At 43.3% G+C, this 23,877-nt stretch overlaps 1 long non-coding RNA gene across 1 annotated transcript; it reads right to left on the bottom strand.

The window, feature by feature from the left end:
* Nucleotides 1-118: 118 nt before the first annotated feature.
* Nucleotides 119-22,512, bottom strand: LOC120372314. The gene is made up of 3 exons (XR_005584853.1): nucleotides 22,439-22,512; nucleotides 1,356-1,660; nucleotides 119-218 (listed from the first exon to the last, which is right to left on the bottom strand). It is a non-coding gene; the product is annotated as an uncharacterized LOC120372314 (long non-coding RNA).
* Between the last annotated feature and the right edge of the window lie 1,365 nt (nucleotides 22,513-23,877).

The raw sequence follows: 23,877 nt of genomic DNA on the forward strand, positions 1-23,877 counted from the left end.
TACAAAATCCATTATGAATACAAATATTTATATTTTTGAAAATATTTGAATAAGTATTCTTTTAATAAATTCAAAGAAATGGTTTTTTTAAACTTTTTTTATTTTAAATTTAAATAATCCCCATACAGTGCTGGAAACACATATGCTGTAGCATTCTGATAGTGTATGGAAAACAGAAATACTTTCTGCTTATTGCCTAACGGACCAGTCCAGTTTATCTGTTCAAAATAAGCAAAGCGCAAAATGTAAACAAGCATCTTAAATATAGACAAGTATAATATTACAGCTCCAATAATCTAAGGTGTTTTTAGTAACTGAATCTTGGGGAGTGCTATAGAAATTTTTCTGTGAATATTAAAACACATTTTCATCAGTTTTCTTTATTCCCTTTGATTGCTTTCTATAAATATCATAACAAATACATGTATTGATATAAATTACTATTAATAATCCAATGCTTTATTTAGAGGAGGAGAAAGGACTAGTATGTTCTATGTGTGATTAAACATGGGTTTTCCTTAGGTCACTTCCAGGAACCAAGCATCCCTGTACAACTTTCATGCGTGTATTTTTATTCCAAGAACTAGCAGTCTTTAATGAACAAATGCCATTAAATCTGCTCATAAAACATCTTTAGTTTTGAGTGCTGCCTTTTGAATGAAAGATATTAATGAGTCAGGATATTTACTAAGGGACTTTTACTAGATTCTGGTCCTGATTCACCTCTGCTTTATTCCAGTTCAATGGTTGTGTAAGTCTACTGAAGCAAGTAATTTCATTGGTGTAAAACTGAAATTGGTGGTGGATCAGGCCTTCTAAGTTAAAAGACTTAAACATTCAGATTTTGGACTTAGTTCTGGCATTTTTAGGAAAATATTTATAACCATGTGATACCTTTAAAAACAATGTATGATGGATTTAGAACTGCCTTGTGATAATTTATGAATTCTGTATGTTGGCCTGGCTATTGAGATGTTTACCGTGTGAATATATTGGTTTACCTCGATAACAGGCTGTGTAGAAAAACAGGCAAGAAGGAGAGAATGGCTCAAGATAGCCAGCTTTCACAAACACTTGAATTGTTAAGGAACAAAGCCAGACCTTTTAGTGTTGATAATTTTGCCTCCATCTTCAGCTAATCTATAGAACTGGTTTTGACCAGGAAAGGAAAAGACTTACAAATATTGAGGAACAAATAGCTGCATCAAGGGCTTACAGAGAGCCATTTGTTGGGAAGCTGATTGACACAAAGAGTCCCCTGCTTGGGTCACCATCAAAGGACAGTACGACCCTAAGTGTAGGCCCCTGTTAGAAGAGCTTCTGTACCCTATAAGAAATTTTTGGGTTAGACACACCTCTGTATATTTTATACTGGCTTTGATGGACTTCAGATCCCATGATGCAGTGGTGGACACCCTCAGGAACTGGAATGTGCTTCCTGGAGAGAGGCTGCTGCAGTGGTGGTAACTGGCTCCATTTTGGGCTGGGAGCTAGAACTGAGGGTGGTTGCTCCCTTTGGGGCCTGGCTGGCCAAGGAAAAGTTGTGACAGAGCCCTTGGGTTGATTTGCTGGGGTTGAAGACGTGCCTGGGGTTAAGACCACGCTGCAGTTGGCTGCTTGTTAGTCCTCTTGGGTTCCAGGAAGGCAGGCAGGCATAAACCTATGGGGAGGATCAGAAAATATAACAAGGGCAGGTGTGAAGGTCAAAGGATGCTTGTTAGTGCTGAGCCCTAGCTCACGGACTCCCTCTCCCCTGCTAGGCATTGAGAGCGGAAGCCAGGGACTGTTGGTTGTGCAGATTTGAATTTGGCTCACAGATGACTAGAGAGAGAGACTCAGGGCTATTCTCTCTGGATTGAAGAGGTACTGTTAAGATTCGGTGTGGCTATATTAAGTTGAAGAAGAAAAATGTCAGTCAGGGGCTATAGCTTGTCTTCATATACAGCGTTTAGCTTTAGAAACGCCTACACCAATGGGAGCGCTGCTCCCATCAGCAGTTAATCCACCGCCCTGAGACGCATTAGCTACGTCGACAGAAGCTCTCCCGTCAACCTAGTGCTATCTACACAGGGGGTTAGGTCTGTATAAACCTGATCAATGTAGTTGTACCAAATATGGGTCTATAGTGTAGACCGAGCCCAAGACGACAACTGTTATTTCCAGGTAATACTGTGCCCAATACAAAATTGCTTCACTCCTCTTTGTTTCATCTGGGCTGCCTGGGCTCACCAGCATGTCATTGCAAGAGAGGCCAAGGACTATAAACCTAAGGGAGAGTGCGTGCTCAGGGATGAGGTGGATATGCATGTAATGCTAAGAGTATTGCTGTTGAAAGCTCCCTCTGCTTAGCTGAACCACTACAGCACCACCTACTGACCTGGTATGGTTTTAACAATTTAACCAATATTAATCTGTTGCAGTTTCCATTGTATTTTGCTAGGATAATTTAAGTAGAATTGTGTGGTTTCTATTTTGGGTGTTTGCTGGTGTAAGAGCCATTATTTAATTTTTTTTATTCCTAGAGGCAACTGAGGTACACACACACAGGTGTATACAGTGTCTGTCCAGGTGAAGGTACCACCAACTATAAATATTCATATGAGTAAGGCGACTGCTGCACAGGGGTGACTAGAGGATTCCCACCTAATTGCCCATCTGAGCTCTGCCTCATCCCCAGGATCTCTATTATCCTTAATTATGTAAGGTGCCCAGGCTACAGGAGAGATTTGCCTGCTCCTGAATAACATGGAAAGGAAAAGGGGGTTACTAGGAAGCTAGATATACATGTAGACTGCCGCTTAAAAATCCTTTCCACCCCCCTCAAATGCTTTGTTCCAACAGCTAAAATAAACAAAACGTTTATGTTAAGAAGGCTGTCTGATCCCTGTTTATGACTGGTCAGACTCCTGAAAGGAGGAACTGCAGATGCCCAAACTGGGTAAGAACTGTTGATGCACAGGATACTCTAGCCCAGGGCCCAGTCTTTGAGTAGAAGTTTTGTAAAATTTTACTCTGTGGTAGGTAAAGGCATGAGGGCCTGAGATGTGCTCAGAGAGGCCCAAAATGGAACAAATTAGGGTTGCCAACCTTCCTGGAATGTCCTGCAGTCTCCAGAAATTGAAGATTATCTTTCATTAAAAATTATGTCGTGATGAAACCTCCAGGAATACGTTCAACCAAAACTGGCAACCCTAGGATGAAGAAGCAGCTAGTTCTGTAACTATGACACTGTGTAAAACAACTAACATTTCTTTAGTTTGGAGTATCAATTTTCCATTTATTCTTGATAACAGTCTTGTTATCTGTAGACTTTTGAAATGCTCAGCTGAGTGACATGGTTGCAGATTTTTTTCTTTCACTCTGTTCCTTATACTTTGAATGTCTTTTGTAAATATTAAGAGTTCAGATTCTCACTGGTGTAAATTGATATAGCTCTATTGTCATCAGTGGAGTTACCATGGTTTATACTAGTCTGGCCGAAAATTCCTGCAGAGTTGCTAACTCCAATCATGGTTTACATCCTATATATTTTGTGATATATGTTTAAAAACATATAGCCCTACCAGAGAGCTTGTAGGATCAGGCTCGTAAGTAACAATGAGTCGAGCTGTACATAAAAGAAATAAAGGAATAGTAAATACTATATAGGTGAAGGTGCAAATAGAAAGCTTAAGTTCTGCACTTGCTTACTTATTAAGATATTAGAAGTGCAAGGTGAACATTGAGAGGTTTTTTAAATTTAGTTTTCAAGTGCCAGATTGTGCCTGTCTTATGGTGCATTCACAGGGCAGGGGAGGGTGCAAGGAAGTATCCTCTTTGCCCTCATGCACAGATCATATATGAGCCCGGCAGAATGGTAGTCTTTTCTCCTCCTTAAGGTCCATCTACATGTCAAGTTTCAGCTTTCAAACCTCAGCCTTTCAAACTATTTCTTGACATAGTGTTGACCAAAATAAAAAAGAAGTGTGGTTAGAATATTTTAAAACCAGGAAAGTGTAGAGCCCTGGAGAAAAATACATAGAATATTATAATGGCTTTGTAAAAAACAATGAGGTGGCCTACTGTGCATGCAATTTTGGACACCCCATCTCAGAAAGGGTATTGCTGAATTAGAGAGGGTTTAGAGAAGGGCGACAAGAATGATCAAAGACATGGAAAACTCTCATATGGAAACAGATTGAAAAGACAAATTCTTTACCTTTGGAAAGTAGAGGGGACATTAGTATCTAAAATAATGAATGGTCTAGAGAAGGGGACTTTCAACATGAGTAAAGGTGGCAAATTCAAAGCTGATAAGAGGAAATACTTTCTCATATATTGTGTAACTAGACTGTGGAAGTCCTTGTCACAAGAAGTCATTAAAGCCAAGAATTTAGCAAGATTCAGAAAGGGATTGGACATTTATATGAATATTAAGAATATCCAAAATTATCATAATTAACAAAAATTTGGAAGGAATGTTAAGCCTCATGCTTCAGGACTTAAGCCAGTCTCTATTAAACACAAGACTAATGGGGGGCATATTATCCCCCATCTGTCTAATGTGGGATTCTTACATCGTCCTCTGAAACATTTGGAACAAAGCCACCATTAGAAACAGGTTACCAGATTAGATGTTGTCATAGGTCTTCTCCCCCACTTGGAGCTTTTGGGTTCCAAGATGGGGACCTGCATGGGCTCCTCTAAACTAATCCTAGTCTAGATCCAGTTCTGCTGCCACCAGTTAAGTTTAAAGTGGGTAACACACTGCCTGTCCCCCAAACTTCCCCTGGGGAACACAGATTCAAACCCCTTGAATCTCACCAGAGAGAGAGAAACAGCCAGTTCCCCTCCCCCCCATCCCTCTCTCCAGCCTGCTCCGGAGAGATTACACACCGAGTCAAATCCTTGACTCAACACAAAGAGGGACTCACCTCCCCCTCCCCTTCCCTTGAAAATGCAAACAAGAGAAGAATCAATCAAGTCCTAAAAAGAAAAGAATTTATTAAAAAGAAGTACACAATCTCTGTAATACCAGGATGGAACAATACACAGAGTCTAACCTATAAACCTGGAGAGAATTCCCCCTCCCCCTTTCTTTCTCAGTAAAAGCAAAGTAACAGCAACAGAAATAAAGATATTCCTTCAGCAAAACACACAATTGCAAATGTAGAAATAAACTTATAATACTAGTACGCCTTTCTAATACTCACTGGACTGAATAGATGAAAAATACTGCAGAAACCTGGGAGGACTAGATTAAGATGTCTGGACTCCCTTAGCTCCCAAGAGAGACTCTCCTCAAAAACAAAGAACACAGAAAAAAAAATTCCCTCCACAGAGATTTGAAATTATCTTGTCCCTGATTGGTCCTCTGGTCAGGTGTTCATCAGGTACTGCTTGTTAACCCTTTACAGGTAAAAGAGACCTTAACCCTTAACTAACTGTTTATGACAGATGTACATTGGGTCTGATCCATTATGGCAATTTCTATGGTCCACCAAAATCAGTGGGGCTCTGTGTGCGTGCGCAGAGGACTGCCTACATGAAGCTTGATGCTGCATTGGGGCTTTAAACTTCACAGTTGAGTGACTATGTGCCCAGGCCAATACAACATTTTAATGGGACTACTCAGGTGTTTAAAGGTAAGCAGGTAGAATCATAGAAGTGAATGACTTTCCCTAGTTTTATTTCTCTATTTGTTTATCAGAAGGTCATGCGCAACAATATCAAAAGCTTTACTAAAGTCAAGATATACCACATGTACCGCTTCCCCCCCATCCACAAGGCTTGTTACCCTGTCAAAGAATGATTAACTGCTTTGCTGAATTGAGGTCTTTTAATAGAAGTAACTGGATATTTTTGTCTTTAATTGTACAGAGGAAGCATAAAACTCAAAGAAATATTGGTTATATTACTTAAAACAGCATGTTTCAGCCTGGAAGAAAGTATTACAAAAACTCTACAATATTATTGCCCCAAATATTGTGGTAACACTCTTGTGAACGGTACAGTGTTTCAGAACATTACCGAACAATACTTAATAAGGAAGTTGTCTCCTTTACAGCTGCGAATCCCTGAAAACAGGAAATGCTGACAATACCCTTTAGTTCTGCTATAAGATAAACCTTCCATGATTCTTAAAAATAATCAGCCTTTGTTTAAACCAAACCACTGAAAGCCACTACATTATGTAATTCCTTTCCTTCCCTTTCTTTCCTGCTACCTTCTTGCTTTTTAAAAATATTTACTTTCCATAGTATGTTGGTAACATTTATTTTCATTTGCAGAAAATTGACATACAAACTATTATCTGTGTTTATCAATTTGAGCTGGGGGATCCCGAGTTCTTCTTGTTTTTAAACTAAACTCATTGGTACAAGTGATTGTGGGTTTTAAATTCTCACAGATTATTTCCCGGAGCCCCCCATGTCCTTCCCACCTTCGGGGCTCTGGGGCTTGGGGCTTTAGCCCCGTGGGGCGAGGGGCTTTAGCCCCATGGGATGGGGGTGGGGTCGGTGAGGCCACTAGGGCTTGGGGCTTTAGCCCAATGGTGGGTGGTGGTGGTGCTTCCACGGGTTTGAAAATATTTACCTGAGCTCTGCTCCAGATGGCTCTGGCTGTATTTAAGCTCTGGTGGTTAGGGTGGTTGGATGCAGGGGATTCCCTTGGTAAGTTAGTAGTCTTTTTCATTTATTGCAAAACCAAATTCTTGAGTATGACTTTGTTAATGTTTCCTTCTTATTAAAATGCAGTTTTATTTTTGATGTGATCCATGCATATGGATCCATGGATATTTTATTAACATTAATTGTAGCCCAATCATTGTGTTGGATTTCAGAGGACTTTGGTTTTTTTTCTTGAGAGGAGATGTGGATTTTCTGATATTATAGACTATTTATTTATTCATTTATTAATTGTGCCTGGGTGTTTTACTCAAGCATTAGGGTCCTATAGCTCTAGGTCCTGTACAAACAAGTAACAAGAAGTTAACTCCACTAGAGAGCTCACAGTCCAGGTTTCTGACAAAATACCTTGAATGAGCTGGGGCTGAGAGGACAAGATAGCAATAAAAGGAGCACATTTTGCATAAACTCCTCCCATCTCATTCAACAGGACAGGATTTTGGTGGGTGTGAACTGGTCACTTGGCAAAGCGTTAGGAGCAGGTTTACTCACACCCAGCTCATCTTTTTATTTGTCTTTGTGTTCTGGCCAGACTTCTGAACAGTGAGTAAACAGTAAGAATAGAGGCTGGCATTGAAAGAAACAGCAAAAGAGTAACTGTCACTGAAGAACATGTAGGGTGTCATATCTAGACTCTTGGTTGTAGGCAACTAACTCACTAATGTTGGAGTAAGTATGTGTGCCAGCGTTTTCTGGGCCAGATTCAGCCCTGGAACTGTCAGTGAACGAGGGTCAGCAGTCATCACTTGTGGATTAATGTAAAGGAGAAGGGATAGTCTTGTGATTCAGGCCAGGGAGTTAGGACACTGGCTTTTATTCCCAGCTCCATGGCAGAGTTGCCAAGTGTGACCTTGGGCAAGCCTCAGTTTCTCAGCCTGTACAACGTAAATAAATAATATTCACCTGGTAGGAGCGTTGTGAAGGCATGTTAATTAGTGAATATGTGTAAAATGTATCAAAAACCTTGGTTTTAAAGTGCTATATGACTATGCTAATATTATATCTCTGCTCACTCCCGTGTCCAATTCTTCTTAGAATTTAGGTGTTTTTACAAATTTCCATCATAGTGAAATGTGTCTGGGGGTGAGAGTGAGACTGGTGAATATGCTGTGGATCTTTTCTGCCTGCTCAGGGAGGATGAGAAGTCACCAGCTGGGAGGACACAGGAGAGTTGGGATGAATGGATCACATAGACAAGGTCCTTGGGAGGAGGGTATGGTTGGAACCCCAAACATTAGGCCCCTTAGACTCTTAAGGTGCATCTGATGATGTTCGTCCATCGTTTTCGAAGAAGACCTTGACATCTAGCAGGTTGTGAGCTGTCCACAGTGCGTCCGCAGGTGGCTGATAAGGCCAATACGGGCACGAAATGTTCTGCCACATGTCGGGCAGACATGTGTGGGCACCACTGTTACTACATTTACAGCTCTGGCTTTACGGAGTGCTCGCTTCTCTTGTGCAATAGTTATCCTTCTGGTTTCAGATGTCTGGCAGCCTTGATGGATCAGCGTACGCCATGTCGATCGGTCTTGTGCCAGGGTTTCCCAGGAGGTGATGTCAATATCCAGGGACTTAAGAGAGGCTTTCAGCGTGTCTTTATATCGCTTCTTTTGTCCCCCGTGCGATCGCTTTCCTTGAGACAGCTCACCATAAAAGAGCTGTTTGGGGATGCGGTGGTCTGGCATCCTTACAACATGGCCTGCCCAGCGTGTCTGGGCTTTCATAAGCAGAGTATAAATTGATGGCAGGCCTGCTCTGGAGAGGACTTCTGTATCTGGCACCTTATCCTGCCACCGGATCCTCAGAAGTCTGCGGAGGCAAGTCATGTGGAAGTGGTTCAGTTGCCTAGCGTGCCTCCTGTATACAGTCCAAGTCTCACTGGCATACATCAGGGTAGTTAGCACTACTGCTCGGTAGACTTTAAGCTTTGTAGCAAGGCTTATTCCACGGCGGTCCCACACGTTGGTCAACAGTCTGCCAAATGCAGAACTTGCCTTAGCGATTCTGCAGTTGACCTCAATGTCAATTGTCACTGCGCGAGAAAAGGTGCTGCCAAGGTATGTAAATTGGTCCACTGCTTGCAGCTTTTGTCTCTTCTCTATGATGGTGGGCTCTTGGTGTTGGGCTTTCGGAGCTGGCTGGTACATCACTTCAGTTTTCTTTATGTTGATGAGGAGGCCGAAGTTATCACATGCTGCTGCGAATTTATCCATGCTAGCTTGCATTTCCTGCTCTGATCCAGCATTCAGGGCACAGTCGTCAGCAAAAAGAAGGTCTCTTAGCACAGTCTCCTTTATTTTGGTGACAGCCTGGAGTCTTTGCAGGTTGAACAGTTTCCCATCAGTCCTGTATCTCAGGCTGATTCCCAAGGAACTGTTCTGAAAGGCGTCTGACAGCATAGCTGAAAACATTATGCTGAACAGGGTCGGTGCCAACACACACCCTTGCTTGACGCCGTTTGTGACGGGAAAGGCCTCTGAAGCTTCTCCGTCATCCAGAACATGAGCTGTCATGCCGTCGTGGAACTGACGTACCATCAGGATGAATCTGTCAGGGCACCCAAACTTCAACATGATGCGCCACAAACCTTCGCGACTGACAGTGTCAAAAGCCTTGGTAAGATCCACGAAGATGGTGTACAGTTCACGATTCTGCTCTTGACACTTCTCTTGGAGCTGTCGAACTGCGAAGATCATGTCCACAGTGCCACGCTCTTTGCGGAAACCGCACTGTGTCTCGGTAGTAAACCCTGTTCCAGATGGTCAATCAGGCGATTCAGCAAGGATCTTACCTGCGCTAGAAAGCAGTGATATTCCTCTATGATTATCACAGACTTTTCGATTTCCTTACCTCTTGTAGAGGTGTACGATGGACGCGTCTTTCAATTCCTGAGGAATGGACCCTTGATTCCAGAAGGACTGGAACAGCTGAGTGAGTTTGTCAACAAGCATTGCACCACCATCCTTATAGATGGCCTGTAGGGTTTCAGTCTCTGATGGTGGAACGTCCAGGCTGTAATTAATATCCGCCTGGGGCATTCTGTCAATCGCCTCATTATTGATGGAAGATGGGCGGTTCAGTACGGATTGGAAATGCTCAGCCCAACGCTGTAAAATCAGAGTCTTCTCAGTAATGAGAGTTACACCATCTAAGTCCAGTAGAGGGGAACTCCCTGAAGGCCGAGGTCCGTACAAGGATCTAAGGGCTTCGTAGAACCGTTTGGCATCGTTTCTATCAGCAAACTTCTGGATTTCATCTGCTTTGGCACTCAACCAGGAGTCCTGCATCTTACGAAGCTTGCTCTGTACGGTCCTGCGAATGTTGTTGAAGGCATTTTTCCTAGCTGTTGACGACAGGTCATTCTGATAAGCACGGTGAAGGCAGTGCTTTTCAGCAAGTAAAGCCTTGATCTCTTCGTCGTTTTCATCAAACCAGTCCTGCTGTTTCCTGTGTGAGGGTCCAAGAACCTTTAGTGCAGAAAAGTGCACAATATTTCGGAAGCGTTCCCAGTTCCTCTCAATGTTTTCCTCTAATTGCAGCTCTGAGAATTGGTTGTCGAGATCTTCTACTACTGAAGCTGCTGTGTTGGGGTTCCTCAGGGCTAGTCTACACTTACCAGCCGGGTCGACGCGGTGAGTTCGACTTCTCGGAGTTCGAACTATCGCGTCTAATCTGGACGCGATAGTTCGAACTCCGGAAGCGCCGGGGTCGACTCCGGTACTCCACCACTGCAAAAGGCGGTGGCGGAGTCGACCTTGGAGCCGCGGACTTCGATTCCGCGGCGTCTGGACGGGTGAGTAGTTTGAACTAGGGTACTTCGAATTCAGCTACGCTATTCACGTAGCTAAACTTGCGTACCCTAGTTCGACCCCCGCTCTTAGTGTAGACCTGCCCTCAGTTTACTGACGTTGATCTTTTTCATCACAGCTTTATTTCCCTGCGGACGTCTCTTTGGCTTGATGTGAAGGCTTAATTTAGAGATAAGTCTATGATCAGTCCAACAGTCAGCACTCGGCATGGCCTGAGTCACCCTTACATCCAGTCTGTCTTTCCTCCGCACGATGACATAATCAATGAGATGCCAGTGCTTGGAACGTGGGTGCATCCAGGATGTCTTTTTGCGAGTGGGCAGGCGGAAGATGGTATTGGTGATGATCAAATCATGAGCCGCACATGTCTTCAATAGTAATAGGCCATTGCTGTTGCATTTGCCGATTCCATTTTTTCCAATGATGCCATCCCAGGCAGAGTGATCGGATCCTACTCTCGCGTTAAAATCGCCAAGTAGAATCAGCCTGTCGGTGCGCTTCACGGATGAAAGTAGGGCATCGAGATCTTCATAAAACTTGTCCTTTACTTCATCCGGATTTGTCATTGTGGGTGCGTAAGCGCTGATTAGTATAACTCGCTTTCCTCTCGGTAGTGGAAGATGCAGTGTCATGAGTCGATCGTTCACGCCCTTGGGAAGACTGGCAAGTTTGCGGACAAGATGATTCTTAACCGCAAAGCCAACTCCAGATTCACGACGTTCGTCACTGCTACGTCCACACCAGAAGAATGTGTAACCACCTCCTGTTTCTGTGAGCTGACCTTCGTTGGCTAGACGAGTTTCACACAGGGCCGCAATATCGATGTTAAATCTTGCGAGCTCTCTGGCGACCAGAGCTGTTCTTCTTTCTGGTCGATCTGCTGAGGGGCTGTCTTGAAGCGTGCATACATTCCATGTACCAATAATGAGTGGTGTCACCTTGTGTTTTGTTGTTTGAAATTTTGTTATTCGACTGCATAAGATGGGATCCCCTCCAGCCGCGGTAAGCTGGCCAGGGTTCTATGAAGCAAACAATGTTTAGGGCACCTTTTCTAGCCCCTTCCTCTTACTACGGAGGTGAGCAGTGCAGTCCTAAAGAGGGCTGCTCAGTCACTCAGGTAGACGCCGAATCCAGCTGTTGCTTCGGTCAGCAAGAAGATGACCATTAGACCTGAGCCGCCTGTGTGCAGGTCCGCGGCTACAGCTCCCAGTTCTGATATCCACAATTCAAGAAGGATGATGATAAATTGGACAGGGTTCTGAGAAGAGCTACGAGAATGATATTAAAGGATTAGAAAACATGCCTTATAGTGATAGACTGAAGGATCTCAATCTATTGAGTTTAACAAAGTGAAGGTTAAGGGGTGACTTGATTACAGTCTATAAGTACATACATGGGGAACAAATATTTAATAATGGGCTCTTCAATCTAGCAGAGACTATGACATGAACTAATGACTAGAAGCTGAAACTAGACAAATTCAGCTTGGAAATAAGGCATACATTTTTTTAATGGTGAGAGTAGATAAGCATTGGAACACTAACAAGGGTCATGGTGGATTTTCCATCACTCACAATTTTTAAATCTAAATCGGATATTTTTCTAAAAGATGTGCTGGAGGAATTATTTTGGGAAAGTGCTATGGCCTGTGCTATACTGGAGGTCGGACTAGATGATCGCAGTGGTCCCTTCTGGCCTTAGAATCTATGAATGCATTTATAGCACCTTGGCAAGGTTTTATTTGAATGCATTACCAGAGCTTTGCTGGCTATAGAATAGAGATAATTGATCTTGTCAGCTATAACATCCTCATTTATACTACTCAGTTCTTTCCTCTGCTGCTTAGTTATTGAGCTCCATCCAATAAATCACAAAGAATTCTGAACCTCCACTCCTGTCTCTTTGTTTAAGCTATTCGTAAATGTTTTTCCCTATTTGAAACATCTGTTAGTGTGGCAACACTGTTTTTCCCAATGAGGTGAATTAATATTTCCTTCTTTCATTATTATTAATTCTGACTTTTTACATTAATTAGTAAACTAATATGAAAATAGAGTTTAAGGGATAAATTCTGATACCCTTGCTCATGTTGTGTAGCATCTTGCTTTGCAAGTAGTCCCACTGACTTCAGTGGTACCATCTCAGGAGTAAGTTGTGACAGTTTGGAAAATATCTCTGTACAGCTTATGAATTCTGGTTGATGGGATGAAGTTGTTGTATAATTGCTATATCAGTGAATGCCTTCATACGAATGAGGAACCCACCAGATACTGACATGGGCTGAAGCACGTACCTACCAGATGAGGAACAGTGGAGAATCATTAACCTTAATGACTCTACGGCAAATGCTGATTGAGACATTGGAGCTTTGGTGAGTTGGGAGAAACTACTTCTCGTACGTGTCTGCAGGGAGTGGTCAGTGGAGGGTGAAAAAAGAAAGAAGGTGTTTGTAAGGGAACATATAAACTCAAGAGACAGGAATAAGCAGCTTTGGGCAGGAGAGGGGAAGAGATTGGCAGGCTTTTGCAGGCTTTCCTGTTTAACTGTAGACCAGACAAGGTCAGAGAAATCTAGCTGACCTAGAGCTCCATGTTTCCGAAGGGAAGTCATAAACTGGAGGGGCAGATCTTGGACAGCTCTGCCCAACCCCAGAGAATTTTTCAGAGTGGTGAGGAATCAGAGGCAGAGAAATGTGTACAAGTGTGTTTATTTTGTCTAGATCTGTTTCTCTCTTATGCTGTTAACTTAAGAGCAATGGTATTTTAAAATCAGGTGCCAAATCTGTGTGTGTTGGCTTACATTATCATGTACCTCTGAAGAGGTGAGCTGTAAACCGAGAGTGCCCATGCAGCTGGAGTTCTGGGAGGGGGGGTGTTTAAGCCAAGAGGGATTGAGGGGTCAGCACGGGTCCCAGGGAGTAGGCAGTTGGACTGCAGAGTCTCAACTCCCAAGAGGAGGTGCTAGACAGAGATCTTCACCCCAACAGTGTTCCTAGAGACTCCAGGGCACCAGCAGTGCCTGCATCTGGTCAGACTGTGGAGGCTTAAGGGGGTCCAGTGCGGTGGGTTCCTCATGGCATTCTGGTGAGTGTTAAACAGGCAGAGATCAACTAGATCTGTGACACTATGGGTACGTCTACACTACGGGACTATTCCGAATTTGCATAAACCGGTTTTGTAAAACAGATTGTATAAAATCGAGTGCGCGCGGCCACACCAAACACATTAAATCGGTGGTGTGCGTCCACGGTCCGAGGCTAGCATCGACTTCTGGAGCGTTGCACTGTGGGTAGCTATTCCATAGCTATCCCATAGTTCCCGCAGCCTCCTCCGCCCCTTGGAATTTCTGGGTTGAGATCCCAGTGCCTGATGGGGCAAAAATCATTGTCGCGGGTGGTTCTGGGTACAGCCTCACCCCTCCCTCCCTGAAAGCAGCAGACAAGCGTTTCGCGCCTTTTTTGCTTGGTGAACTGTGCAGACGCCATAACACAGCAAGCATGGACCCTGCTCAGCTCAATACCGCAATTGTGGATGTTTTAAACACCTCGCGTACTCTCGTGCAGTATATGGTGAACCAGGACCTTCACACTGAGGTGAGGAGGCGGCGGATACGGCAGCGCGGCGATGACAGTGATGAGGACGTAGACACAGATTCTCTCAAACCGCAGGCCCCTGCGCTTTGGAGATCCTGATGGTAATGGGGCAGATTCTATCCATTGAACGCCGATTTTGGGCCTGTGAAACAAGCACTGACTGGTGGGACCGCATTGTGTTGCAGGTATGGGACGATTCCCAGTGGCTGCGAAACTTTCGCATGCGTAAGGGCACTTTCATGGAACTTTGTGACTTGCTTGCTCCTGCCCTGAAATGCCATAATGCCAAGATGAGAGCAGCCCTCACAGTAGAGAAGCGAGTGGCGATAGCCCTGTGGAAGTTTGCAACGCCAGACAGCTACCGGTCAGTCGGGAATCAATTTGGAGTTGGAAAATCTACTGTGGGGGCTGCTGTGATGCAAGTAGCCAAAGCAATCACTAAGCTGCTGCTACGAAAGGTTGTGACTCTGGGAAACGTGCAGGCCATAGTGGATGGCTTTGCTGCACTGGGATTCCCTAACTGTGGGGGGGCGATAGATGGAACCCATATCCCTATCTTGGCACCGCAGCACCAGGGCACCCAGTACGTAAACCGGAAGGGGTACTTTTCAATGGTGCTGCAAGCACTGGTGGATCACAAGGGACGTTTCACAAACATCCACGTGGGATGGCCAGGGAGGGTTCATGACGCTCGCGTATTCAGAAGCACTACTCTGTTTAAACGGCTGCAGCAAGGGAATTACTTCCCAGACCAGAAAATAACAGTTGGGGATGTTGAAATGCCTGTCGTTATCCTGGGGGACCCAGCCTACCCCTTGATGCCATGGCTCATGAAGCCATACACAAGCAGCCTGGACAGCGGTCAGGATCTGTTCAATTACAGGCTGAGCAAGTGCAGAATGGTGGTGGAATGTGCATTTGGCCGTTTAAAGGCGCTGGCGCACATTACTGACTCGCTCAGACCTCAGCCAAACCAATGTCCCCTATGTTATTGCTGCTTGCTGTATTCTCCACAATCTCTGTGAGAGTAAGGGGGAGACCTTTATGGCGGGGTGGGAGGCTGAGGCAAATCACCTGGCTGCTGATTACGCGCAGCCAGACACCAGGGAGATTAGAAGAGCACACCAGGAAGCGGTGCGCATCAGAGAAGCTTTGAAAACGAGCTTCATCAATGGCCAGGGTACAGTGTGACTGCTGTGTTTGTTGATGAACACACACCCCCCCTTGATTGACTCATTCCCTGTAAGCAACTCACCCTCCCCCTTCGAGTACAGCTTACTTATGCAAATAAAGTCACTCTCGTTTAAAAATCATATATTCTTTATTAATTCATTATAAAAAGAGGGAGAGAAGTAAGGGTGTGGTTTGGGAGGAGGATAGGAGGGATGGAGAAGGCCATTAAAAAAATTTCACAGTAATGACAGCCTTCTGGTTGGTCTGTCCACGGGGGTGGAGTGGGCGGGTGCACGGAGCCTCCCCCCACGCGTTCTTACACGTCTGGGTGAGGAGGATGTGGAACATGGTGAGGGTTGAGGGTGGTGATACAGGGGCTGCAGCGGCACTCTGTGATCCTGCTGCCGTTCCTGAAGCTCCACCACACGCCGGAGCATGTCAGTTTGATCACGCAGCAGCCCCAGAGTTGCATCCCGCCACCGCTGATTTTCCTGCCGGTCTTCCTGCCACCACCTCTCATCTTGGGTGTCCCTCCTGTCCTCATGTTCACTGGCCTCTTTCCTGTAATTTGATACCACGTCCTTCCACTCATTCAGATGAGCTCTTTCATTGCGTGTAACTTCCATAATATCCGAGAACATTTCATCTCGCGTCTTCTTTTTCCTCCGCCTTATCTGTGCTAGCCTTTGGGATGGAGGAGGGACGCTTGAAAAATTTGCAGCTGCATGAGGGAGAGAAATATTTAAAAAGATACATTTTACAGAACAATGGTTATACTCTTTCACAGTGAACAGCACTATTCACCTTACATAGCACATGTGATTTCCCTACAAGGTCGCATTTTTCATCTTAATACTGAGTGCCTGCAGCTCTGGAGTTACAGATCTCACAGACACAGGTCCAGGCATCAGAATTCAGCTTGCATGCGGCCATGGTAAGCCACTGTCTTTCGGCGTCTGTAGTGATTTACCCCTCCCCCCAACGCATGGCTAATACTAGCTTCCTGCTAATCAACACCCTTCCCACCCCACCCCCACCCACTGTGTGGCTGGTAGCTTGGGGAAGCCCCGCTGACCAAACACAAAAAAGATCATCGGCATTTCACTCCTCCCCTCCCCCCGCTTGGCTACGTGCAGGAAAGGATTTTTTTTTAAGTTGCTGCAGTCCACGAGCCCAGTAGGAAAATGGCCATCCCTCTTACTTAAATTCCTGATTTTTAACCAGGTTATCCTGAACGATATCACTTTGCTGAGGATAACACAGCGAGATAAAGAACGGATGCTTCTTGAATGCCAGCAATCACCGGGACCATACGCTGCTATGCTTTGCCATGCAATGATACCTGATTACTTGCTACATGCATGGCGTGGTAAAGTGTCCTACCATGGTGGGCGGAACAAAGCTGCCTTGCCCAGAAACCTTCTGCAAAGGCTTCTGGAGTACCTACAGGAGCGCTTCATCGAGATGTCCCTGGAGGATTTCCTCTCAATCCCCGGACATGTTAACAAACTTTTCTAAGTAACTATACTGTCTGCGAATGCATCCCAAGTCCTCAGGGCAAATCAATCATTAAAAAAGGCTTGCTTAAAAAACACTGTTTGCTATTTGCAAAGGTACACTCACCAGAGGTCCCTTCCATGGCGTCATTGTCTGGGATAGTTGCTTCGGAGAGCTGGGAGGAGGGTAATTCCGTCAGGGTGATAAAAAGCTCCTGGCTGCTGGGGCTCACGGAGTGCTGTGTGCTGTCTGCTAGGTTGTCCTCCTCTTCTTCATCTTCATCTTCCCCGTCTGCATAATCCTCAGCCATGGCAGAGATTACAACCCCCACCTCGGAATCCACGGTCAGGGGTGGGGTACTTGTGGCGCAGCCCCCTAAAATTGCATGCAGCTCAGCATAGAAGCGGCATGTTTTTCGACCTGCCCTGGACCTTTCGTTTGCTTCTTTGGTTTTCTGGTAGGCTTGTCTGAGCTCCTTAACTTTCACTCTGCACTGCACTGAGTCCCTGCTGTGGCCTTTATCCGTCATAGCCTTAGAAATTCTTTCAAATACTTTTTCATTTCGTCTTTTGGAACGCAGTTCTGTTAGCACTGAATCCTCTCCCCATATAGCGATCAGATCCAGTACCTCCCATGCAGTCCATGCTGGGGCTCTTTTTCGATTCTCAGGAGACTGCATTGTTACCTGTGCAGATGAGCTGTGCGTGGTCACCTGTGCTGATGAGCTCTCCACGCTGGGGAAGCAGGAAATGAATTTCAAAAGTTCGCGGGGCTTTTCCTGTCTACCTGGCCAGTGCATCCGAGTTCAGAATGCTGTCCAGAGCGGTCACAATAGTGCACTGTGGGATACCGCCCGGAGGCCAATACCATTGATTTGCGGCCACACTAACCCTATTCCGATATGTTAATCCCGATATTAGCGCTACTCCTCTCGTCGGGGAGGAGTACAGAAACCGATTTAAAGAGCCATTAAAATCGATATAAGGTGCCTCCTAGTGTGGACGGGTGTGGCGTTAAATCGGTTTTACACTCCTAAAGCCGGTTTAAACGCCTAGTGTAGACCAGGCTTATGTATTTCCTTCTCTTTAACTTCTCTTTCCTTCAGTCTTGTCTGTCTTCCCTCCTGTTTCCACTTTTCAACTTTGGTTTTGTTAAATGTCTGCTTTCCCTTTCTCCTCTCTCCACCATCCTTGTTCCCTTTCTTCTCTTACATTCTTTCATTATTTCTCACCTTACTTACCCCTCTTCGTCTCCATCCCCACGCTGTTGAGTTCTCCTTTCTTTCCCACATCCTTAATCTCTTTCTCACTATTTTATTCATTTCACCACGTTCCTGTCTCTTGCTTCCATTTCTCTAACTCCCTCTGTTCTCTCCACCAATTATTCACTCACTACTCCCTTCCCTACCCCACACGTATCTATCACTAGCTGAATTATTCCTACACTCTTATGGCTCATTCCTGTCCTCCATACCTCATGCTCCTGCATCAGGGCCGGATTATGACATTCTGAGGCCCTAAACTATGTCAAGTGTAAGAGGCCCATGCCATAACATTTTTTTTATTATTTTCTCAGAAAGGACATTGAATATATAAACATGAACGCTTTATATTGGCATATATACAAAGACAAAGTTGTAAAAATAGAATAATAATCTAACTAAAACACATCTTGCAATATGCCTGTTTGCATTATAAAATAGTTTCAAATTAACATATTTTCATCTATGATTTCTTAATTAGTAGATATGAAAACTTTATATCTACAGCAACACAAAAGCAGTTACATTTACATAGACCAGCTTACTTAATGGAAGCAGTACAACCTACAGTATTGTTATGCTATACAAAGCACACGGGATCTTTTATAGAGAAGGCATAAACGCCGCATTTATTGAGAATACAGCAGTTTACATATGCTTTTTAGACACACACACACACACACACACACACACACACACACACACACACACACACACACACACACACACACACACACACACACACACACACACACACACACACAGAGTCCTGCCAGTTGATGTTTATAGTTACCAGTTCAGAGTCTGGATCAATCTAGTGGCCAGCCAGATTGGTCACAGTGGGGAGCCGGGCTCTGTTGGTCATGATCCGATGCTCCTGGAGTGTGGCAAGACGAACCCAAACCCCATGGCAAAGCACCCTGTTCTTATAGTCTTTTTTCTCTGTTGAAGTCTGTGAATTTTGCTGTGTCAGCTTCTGACCATTACTTTTTATTTGGTGTAAACATTCCAGTACACCTCCAAGAGGGTCATCCTGTCCTGGTTTAGATTTAATCAATTGTCTTTAGGGGTGCCAGCCTTCACCTCAGGGTCGTCAATCTGCCCTTCCTTCATTATGGATGCGCATTGATGGTGTTGTTAAGTCTCTTCACTCCTTCTTCCTTGACTATTTGGCTATAACAGTGGCCTTCACACCTTATCTTTTCCTGATGCATACATTCCTCATTCACACAAACAGTCTTTTACAGTTAAAGGTATACAGCAGTTTTTATGTTGAGCAAGAAAAGGCATTATAAATTAAGCCTTCCTAAATCTTATAATCAAAACAATTTACATTGGGGTCCAGGCCTTCAACGTTCCTCTAATCTCCTTAACATAGACACAATACAAGATCTTGTCTCTTATTTTCTAAACCTTAAAACAAAGAAATGTATATTTAACTAGAGCGCCTAATTTGTAATACATATAGGAAACCATAGTAGACATTATAACTTATCCTAAAACAAAAGGGTGACCATAATCAGTCATAAGGATTGTTCTGGTCTGTCATTCCTTTTTGCTATTCAAAAAGGGTGGTTGGCAGGATGAAATCAAATCATACATTAATTCTCATAGTACAGTTATAAAATCCTGCTCCTACAGTATCTGTTTGCATATCACATTCATTTTAACACTGAAATTTAAAACATTTTCTTTCGTGACTTTTGGAGAGAAAAGTCATTGATGATGCCCTCAAATGATAAGCTACAGTTTGTCACTTTGGATGCACAGATTGCTTAGGGCAGATAACATTTCTTCCAGCATTTTGTAGGCAAACATCTCTTTGCATTCGCTTCTCTATCCTCTGATTCCCTCCCCCACCCCAGACTACTAATTAATCTCGAGTTATTGGTTTATAGGTTTAATAGCCTATAAATCACATATGCACATAGTTTGAAATAACTTACTCACCAAATACTCAGAATATTTTGATATATATGTATATCTTCCTTCACTTCTCTCAAAATTCTCTAGTTATACTTTCATCAGCACTCTCTGATATTTACTGTGAAGGTTCCCAAAACTGATGGAGGGAAGCCAACACAAATTTATCCTCCTCAAGATCACTTGACTGAAGTCCATAAGACCCAAATCCTGCAAACTCAATCATGTGAAGCATGGATAGCGCATGAAGCAAAAAGTGGCATGCACGCTAAAACACACAATTGTATGTATGTACGGATCAAAAGAAGAAAACTCACTAATACTTAAGAAAATGAAGAAAAACAGGAGTGAAGGCACTATATGACTGAGTGTGTTGAACCATAAACAAAAGATGGTGGCCTTCTGGCTATTACCAGCCAAGGGGGATGCTATACATGATGTCACTCCTAGGACAAGTCCCATACAAGTATGAGCTTGGCAGAATTGCTTCATGACAGTGCTGTCTCCAACCTCCCATTTTCCCCTATTTTATCGGCAGTGAGATTTATTTATTTAAATAAGTTATGAAGGCACCGTCAGAATTTTACCAGTAGCAGCTGGCCAACAAAACGCTGCCTTAGGAGACTGATAGCAGACTTGCTTGTAGAAATACTAATTTTACAAGTGCAATTATGTTGTTTTTTTTCTTGGCCCTGGCCTCCCGCTTGTTAATAATAAACAATTAGTAAAGGGTAAGGATAGGGTTAAGGGTATTTTTGTAGCTAGATGTGTATATTTTTGTCATATTTGAATGAAAATGTCTATATTTAGAGAGAATCCTCTTTTTCCCATTCTCTTTTATTTATCAACTGATTTTGATAACATTAGAAATTGAGTCAATATTTTCTTTTTTGGAGGCCTAAACTGTATCTTAGTTAGTTCCTGCCTTAATCTGACCCTGTCCTGCATTCTCTCCCTCAGGCCAGAATTCAGCTAATAATTTAACAAGGTAGGGCTTCTCCACCAATAACCCACTGTTATGCCCCTAGTCTCTTTTATGCAGTTTATTGTCCAGACTCAGGTCAAATCAACTAGGGTGACCAGACAACAAATGTGAAAAATCAGGACAGGGGGTGGGGGTAATAGGAGCCTATATAAGAAAAAGACCCAAAAATCGGGACTGTCCCTATAAAATCGAAACATCTGGTCACCCTAAAATCAACACACAGTTCCCCAACCTTCCTGGGCGACAGCTCCCAGGATTTATTCCTCCTTTAGTTCTCAGGTTCCTGCTGTCTCCTGTCTGAGGATACTATGACAGTCCTAGTGCTTTGGGGGTCTCTATTTCCAGGCAGCAAGAGCCTCATGTCCATTTTCTCTGCACTTTTCCTGACTGGCTCTGAGGCCTCCTCCTCAGTAGGTGGGTGGGTAGGTAGGTCTCTCTTTAAGTCCAGATGCCCTCTTTTAAAGCTACAGTGTGGTCAGCTGTCCAGTCAGAGGACACTGGTTCTGCTCCCTTTTAAAGGGACAGTGTCACCCTAAAGAGAGGAGTTTGAATACTTTATTATTGATTATGCCAATCTGTTTAAAAGCAGTTCTGCCTCTTGGCATGCAAGCCTGTTCTTTATTGCCATGGGGGGGAAAGGGAAATAGCATCTCAGTATCAGAATACATTATTCAAATATTAACTTGTAGTAATCTCTGTGTACCAAGCAGTACAAATACCATAACTGGGGAAAAAAGGAACAAATTACCCTGACAACATGAGAATTAGAATATTCAGCAGCAGAGAATGACATCCAGTAAATATAGGTTGATATGGACAAAAACTTATGCTGGAGTGTAGCCATCATTCCAATGAAAGTCGATATTACATTTCCCTGCTGAGTGACAGAACACCAAGCCTTTCATTTATGTTTTCCATCTTCATACAGGGTTAAACTCAGAGCTCAAGGAACTGTATACATGTAACTCAAGTATAAAGTACACTTGTCCGTGCATGCATTACTTCCCTGGAGCAACATGTTTCTTATACAAGCGCAAAAAAAAAAAACCAACCCAACAGTACAGTATGTTTTAATTCAGATAAAATTTTATTACAAATCATAACGTCTCTTTGTAATAAAATACATATCTATTTTGTTTAAGCCTAGTATTCGGATGAATTATAGGGGGCACAGGGAGTGATACTGATAATCAAGTTTGCTCAACACTTTCTCTTTTAAGACCCTATTTTCAGTTGTTTTGCCCGACTTTAATCATTTGGGATGATGATTACAGTCTTCTACTCCTATCAGATACAGTACTGTGTTAGTTCAAGTGGTTGAGGACCATGTTGTGAATCTTAAGAGCCTAACACTGCTGATGATCCAGGATGGGGGTGTCAATATAATTTGAAATTGTTATAAACTGCTGTTCCCCCAGAGCAATACAGTGAAGTTTGAGAAAGACCAGGTCGTTTAAAAAATTTATTGAAAACTACAAAGGACCTAAATAGATGATCCCCGGCTACAATTATAGCAAGTAAGTAAAATCTCACATTAGGTGAGGCATACCGGCTGCGGTCGGATGAATCTGGCGACTGTACCGCCACCATAGAAGCCACCAACCTTCATATCATTTTTCAATTCTATTTTTAGACATGACATCATAACTGCCAGTTCTATTTTTAGCCAGTGACTGTTATTTACCTCATAGTTGTATGATCTGCTAATCGGTGTTTACTTTTCCTGCCACTTTGGTTTTCCTGCCAATTCTATGTTTTTTAATACAATATGACCTGTAGATTCCATCTAATGGTGCAGTGATTCTTGTTTATTCAAAATGGAGGCCAGAGATACAAGATGGAGTCACTCACAATCTCCCATATCAACATAACATTATTATTTTTTAAGTTACCCCCCCCGAAAATGACATTTAAAAATCTCTCTTAAAAGAACATTAAGGTTGAAAAGTCAAACACTCTAAATTTAGGAAAAAACAGAATTAAGGTTGCCCCCATGCACCAGTAGGGGTGTTGTGGAAAAAATAGCATGGGATCATGTAATTAAAGTCTGTATCATACTACAGACACATGATGGGGGTGAACTATGCCTGGGGCAACCTTAATTCTGGCATTTCCTATCTTTTGAGTGATTGACTTGGCTACCTTAATTTTCTTTTAATGCAAAGGTTTTTGTTTGTTTGTTTGATTTTTTGTGGGGAGGGAAGATCTGTCTTATAATACACACAGATGCAGAAGCTGCATAAGTTACCAACATGTGTGGTGGTCTGTTTTATACTTTCCTTTTGGCAGAACGTTTTCTGCTTCTACATATAATAAATTATTACTAGGGACCTGAATTCAATGGGAATTTTTACCTCCTTTTGGTCCTATCAATCATGTAATCTTGGACCACCCAAAATTTCTATTGATGTAACTGAGAGCAGAATTTTGGCCTTCTGCATGCAAGACATAGAGGAATACTTTAAGGCAGAAGTTAGTTACATCAATGTAAATCCAGAGGTGCTTGATTGGTTTCAGTATGGCTTACTCGCACAGTTTTAATTTCAAAAAAAAGTTTTCTGTATTGGAGTGGGGGGAGGGCAGGAGGAAAGCAATTCCTGTGGAACTGCTTTTAGGGTGCCTTCTTCATGACTTTTGAATGAATGGGGTTGAAAACACTGAGAATGACAGGGCCTTTTAAAGAATAAGTTAGGTCATGTGTTGAGCTCACAAATCTTTATGGTAGCCCTGTGAAAACAAAGCAAATATGAAAACAGTATGTAGTTTATTGAACATATACTAGTGTTTTCAAAATAGTTCATGGTAGTGCTCCATCCACTTCCACCTCTCTCTGCCCACTTGTGTGGAATGCGGGAATAATAGGTGGACAGTACCAGCTTCCCCTGCATGCCTAGATCCAAGCTTGGAGAATGCTGCTCAGAATCTTAAGGGGAAGTTTTACCCCTCTGCATGGGCAATGTAGGCCAAGCTAC

The sequence above is a fragment of the Mauremys reevesii genome, linkage group 9, assembly GCF_016161935.1.
Source record: "Mauremys reevesii isolate NIE-2019 linkage group 9, ASM1616193v1, whole genome shotgun sequence".
Classification (NCBI taxonomy): domain Eukaryota; kingdom Metazoa; phylum Chordata; order Testudines; family Geoemydidae; genus Mauremys; species Mauremys reevesii.